The sequence below is a fragment of the Anoplophora glabripennis genome, unplaced genomic scaffold, assembly GCF_000390285.2.
Source record: "Anoplophora glabripennis isolate ALB-LARVAE unplaced genomic scaffold, Agla_2.0 scaffold44, whole genome shotgun sequence".
Classification (NCBI taxonomy): domain Eukaryota; kingdom Metazoa; phylum Arthropoda; class Insecta; order Coleoptera; family Cerambycidae; genus Anoplophora; species Anoplophora glabripennis.
This window is the reverse complement of record NW_019416229.1, coordinates 149449-155207: the sequence shown is the minus strand read 5'-3', so window position 1 is coordinate 155207 and position 5759 is coordinate 149449.

Below are 5759 nucleotides of genomic sequence, written 5' to 3'. Positions count from 1 at the left end.
TGTAGGTTAAATCGACTTATTTTCATTCAAGGTATCATTTGTGCCCCTCCATTTAAATACACTCCGTATAAGTGTTTGAAAAACATCGTTGTACAAATATGTATGATATATTGTATGAACGGAAATTTTAAGCAGATTCAAAAAATTGTAAAATACATAAGTTGTTCCATTTAAAAAAATATATATGTTTGCAAGTAAAAATCCGTATTTCACAAACGCTGTGTTTAGGGTTTCTGGTCGAGACTTCTCGAAGCGAGAATTCCCGGGAAATCTGGCCTTACTCGAGACGAGAAAAAAGTGTCGAGAAATCGAGAAATCGAGAAATCGAGAAATTTAAAAATCACGCGCGTCTTAAGTACTTGACTGGAGTTCGTTTCGTTCATGCGTTCAATTCGTTTCTCGACAAATAACTGAGCGGTTAAAGTGGTTTCTCTACCAGCTCATGATTTATTTAAGTTTTTAAGGCTTTAGTTTACTTTGATGATTCTTATTTTTTAATGTACAGGGTGATTTTTACTATATTTTGACCCCCCTTTTAACTTTTTTGTTTTAAGAGTTATAAAAAAATGTGAAATACAAAAGTTGCACGATTTTTTATGAAGTTTTCGATAATGATAGTAGAAAAACAAATGAAGTTCAAATTAAATGGCCGCGAATGTTAACTTTGTTAATTTAAATGGACCACCCTGTATATTTTTACATATTTGAATAGAACGTTCCTTGTCGAGCATAGGATTTGTTGGGTCCATCTCTAATAATAGGCGAGATAATATTAAAAAACGAAATTATGTTTTTTTTATTAAGAAAATAAGACATCTTGTAATTTTTAGACCTCTTTCAGGCATTTCTGCCTTTTTCCCAATTACGTAAGGATTTAGATTTATTTGCAATATATTTTGACATATCGAACATTGATATAGTCCAAAATGGGTATAAGTATTTTAACTAAATCGCATTAATTAATCAGTGAGGGGCTTATTTACTCTTGGACAATGTTATATTTTAGGCTGTGACAGTGACAGGTAGTAATGTCATGATAACATTGTTATTGTTTGACAGTTTGTATTAGTATTTAATTAAAATGGGTTACACAGAAGTAGAAAATTGAAACATTATTAAGAATTTAAATAAACTATGGATAATATATTAACTACTCTATCTTAATTCCTATAATATTTAAATTTTCTACTTCTGTGTAACCCATTTTAAATAAATAATAATACAATCTGTCAAACAATAACAATGTTGTCATAATATTACCCGTCACTGTCACAGCCTAAAATATAACATTGTCCATGAGCAAATAAGCCCCTCACGGACTAACTAATGCGATTTAGTTAAAATGCTTATAACCATTTTGGACTATATCAATGTTCGATATGTCAAAATATATTGTAAATAAATCGAAATCCTTACGTAATTGGAAAAAAGGCAAAAATGTCCGAAAAACGTCCAACAATTACAAAATATTTTATTTTCTTAATAAAAAACGTCCTTTTCGGTTTTTAATATTATCTCGCTTATTGTTAGAGATGGACCCAACAAACCATATATGACTGTGCTCGACAGGGAACGTTTTGAACTTCATTTGTTTTTCTACTATCATATTCGAAAATTTCATAACAAAATTTTGCAACTTTTGTATTTCACATTTTTTTATAACTCTTAAAACAAAAAACTTAAAGAGGGGTCAAAATAGAGTGAATCACCCTGTACCTAGTTATAAGTCTGTGGAGAAATTTTATTCTAGGCAGATACCTAATGTTTATGTTGATTACGAAAATATTTAGTTCCTGTTCCTTTAGTTGATTATTTTATTTTTGTTTTGTTAATTAAAATATTGTGATTATAAGTGATAAATTAATAGGAAGAACGCTTCTGTATCTTTAAATTAAAGCTTGTTTTTTAAGATTTCTTCGGTTAAATTCCTTATTTAATAATTATTATTGGAAGAAAACTACGATTCAAAAACATTGAAATAAACATAAGTATATTGAAAATGTTTAATAAAAAAACAAGTTAAAGGTTTTTGAGAAGGAACTCAAAATTTAATTTAGTTTTGTTAGTAGAAGTAGAAACATAAGTAATGAATAAAAATACTGAATAAATAATAAATGTTAATGATGATTGATAAGTATAATAGCATGTTTATATTTCGTATAAATTATGACTTTTTTAAGTTTTAGAAATTTCTCGAGAATTCGAGAATTCCCGGGAATTCCTAGTCGAGAATTCTCGAGACCCGAGAAAAAAAGTAGTCTGAGAAATCAGAAACCCTAGCTGTGTTCTACAAGTATTTTCACAACCTAATTATAGTTATCATCGAAAACAGACACAATCAGCCTTTTACATTGCTAGATGTAGGATATTCTTATATCTGGATACAAAATCTAGTTACTGGTTATGTATATCTATTAATGAATTAATTTTAGTGATAAGACATAGATGTGATTACTTTATTGTAATATTATATTTCTTACGAGCAGATAATCCTTTCAAGAAAAATTACTATGAATTTTGCTACAGTTTTCATCATCACCTTTGCAAATTTAGTTCTTAACGATAAATCAAAGTGCAAAAATAATTGGATAATTTTTACAGATTTAAAAATAGATGCATGACATTCTATCAAGATTGCAGTATAAATATTTGTCAGGCTGTTAATTGCATGTAATGTCAAAAAATGAGTAGGTACTGTTCAAAAATCGGCAACAGCAGATACAAACAGATCGCGTAATCAAAATTTGATAACATCATTCCACATATCATCTGATATTAAGCTGAATACCTTGGTACATCAATTAATCAGTTTATAATGAGCAATTTTAACACAGACGGTAAATACTTGAGTTAACGAGAAATTAATGAAAATGTATGTGGTTATAACTGGCCTTAATGAATTGATAAGGGCAGTTATCAATAAATGCATCGATTTTATCAAGAAAATTAATGTATCCTGATCGTTAAGGTCGTTGTTTCTAGGTCAGGACTATACTGTTTATTACTAAAAACCGTTGAAGTGGTCATCCAATTCGATAATCTTTGTTTTAAGTAATATTTGTAAACATTTAATGCAAGTTATTGTCAGAGAATTAAAAAAGTACAAAATGAAATGGGCTTCTTGTTGAGAAACTATAAGGCAGTTTGGCGGTTTAGTCCTCCAAATCATCAACTATTTTGTCCTAATAGAATTTGTCACACCATCCAGTGACGCGTAGGCACAGATAACAATGTCGTGGGCGATGAAAGCAATTATTAATCGCTATAAATTTCATATTCGTCGATGATGTCACTAGATGGGGGCAATGGAATGTGTTCTAGCTATTAGAAATAATAAAACATTACTACCTATGTGCAAAAAAAATCATAAAATTTGAAGTTAGTAGTATACCGTCGAAACTAATGCCCTTTGCCACACAAAATCGTAAGAGACAATTGAAATTAAATAATTGTGATTATTTGATACGCGTTTGTTTGAAATCCTGAATGATTTTACGTCAAATTTTGAACAATGCTATTTTTTCTTCGGTAAAAGTAAATAAATATATCGATTTTAGAAAAAAATAGATTATCCTTGCTTTACACTCAGCTTGGTATATTCAAATATTCGACAGGTAGGTAAGTAGAAGAGAAACTATTAATTCTTTTCGTAAAAGCTATATATGTGCATCAATGGAAATCCGCTAAAATTAATCTTAGTATTTAGTGATGCACCCTTTGCCGCAATTAAAGCTTTTATGTCTTGAAGCATGCTCTCTATACAGACTTTACAATTCTGTTGGAGTTCGACGTTGTGATGCCATTCTCTGATGAGAGTTTCAACCAATTGGGGCTTGGTGGTGATCACCTCATTAGCAATCGCCCGTTTGGTGAGTCCTCACATATTCTGCATTGGGTTCATACCCAGTCAGGGCAAAATGGTAATGTTTTTTCGGCCAGGAATGTACTAACACTCCTGGCTTTGTGGTTCGGTGCCGAATCGTGCATAAAAATGAACTCGGCATCACTAGGGAACCATTCTTCGATATGTGGCAGTAGCTGGATTTTTTGTACTCGTTTGTACGGATCCTGTTTCATGATCCCCTCCACGAAGTATAGGCGTCTTATGCACTTTGCTGAAATCACAGACCATACCATGACACTAACCGGGTATTTAACCATCACCACAAGGCAGTCTGGATGGAACTGCTCTCTCCAAGACGTCATCGGAGAACTGAAGTTTTGTCGACCAAAATTTGAAACGCAGATTCGTCGGAAAATATTGAGATAATCACAAAAAAATCTTTATTAACACTATTTTAATTAGTAGTTCCAATCGAATGCAGTCAGCAACAGTCATATTATGTGGAGTTATTGGGCCCATTGCAGCCGCATCTTCTTCATGACCTCTATCAGAGGTGGTTTTGGGTCGACAACGACCGATCAGGTTTTCTTCTGCCAATCACCTTCGGACTGTCATTTGGGAAATTACAATTCCTTCATTGTTTATTGTAGTAATTCTATACGAAATATCAATAACGTTTTGATAATTTGTAACAGGAAAAACTCACGAAAAACGATTCAGAAACATTTTTTAGCATCTCACTGTAATAAAATTTTTTAACAAATTACCACCATATGAAGAGTAACCTCATTTATCTGATAAATGATGCAGAATATCAGGTTGCCACTCAACAAATATTAATAACAGTACCAGCTGTAATACAAAATAAAAAAACCTTGTGAAGACCTATTTGTTTTTTCAAAAAAAGAAATTGAACTAGAAACTTCATAAATATGAGTACTGTCCCTAATAATTTGGCCACCCACTGTATGTACTACATTTTACCTCTGTACGCGCCACTGTTATTTACTTGTTTTTTGGAGGCGCTCTTCGATTTAGAACCAAGCTCGCCAGGTTAGTATTTGACGTATAACCGACCACTTCGTACACTCGATGCACCTGGGCGACTACAGCTACTTGAGCTACTACCAGAACAGTGCGTATGCAGCGGTATTTCAGATTTTACATTCAATTTCATTTTAAATTTGAAATGGTTCATCTTACGCCTCCTAAAAGTGATGACACGATTTTCCTTTGATAAAAGACCGACAACTTTTTGCTCTACTTTGCATCGAATACGATCCTACTATAGTAATGTAAAGTTTTAGCTGATATACCTTCTGTTACTTTCTATATTAATTGCCGATATTTTTTTCCTGTCACGAAGTATCCAGACATATTTTCCTCATTTGCCTCCTCTATTTACAGCAGTTACTTTTAATTTATTACACGTTTTCATCTTATCGCTTCTACACTTAGAAATTACTATAGAGCAAACACGCAATAGTACGTCAAGTCGGTGGTGTTTCGGAGGGTGACCTACATACCTCTACATACAGAGGGTGTAGCGCCAATTTTTGTGTGGAATTATCACGCTTCTGTTACGTAATCATTATATTAATCAAGTAGGTTTGGATTCACGTAGTGCAGAACTTTCCGAAATATACGAGAAATGAAAATATTTTTGTTTAATTTGGTAATAAGTTATAAACTTGGGTTCCTGTAGAGACCTCTCGTTACTTTAAAATAGAACGAAAATATTGTGGGTGTCACTGGCGTAGAGTTTAATGTCGAAAGAAGAAAATTTAATATAGCCCCTACTGAAATAATCTCAAAATGTATAAGTTGGATGAATACCATCTCTAATGTTGACGCAAACTTGAAATATTATTTGAGGAAATATTGCCTTAAGGTCGGATGAAAAGTTTCTCTTGCA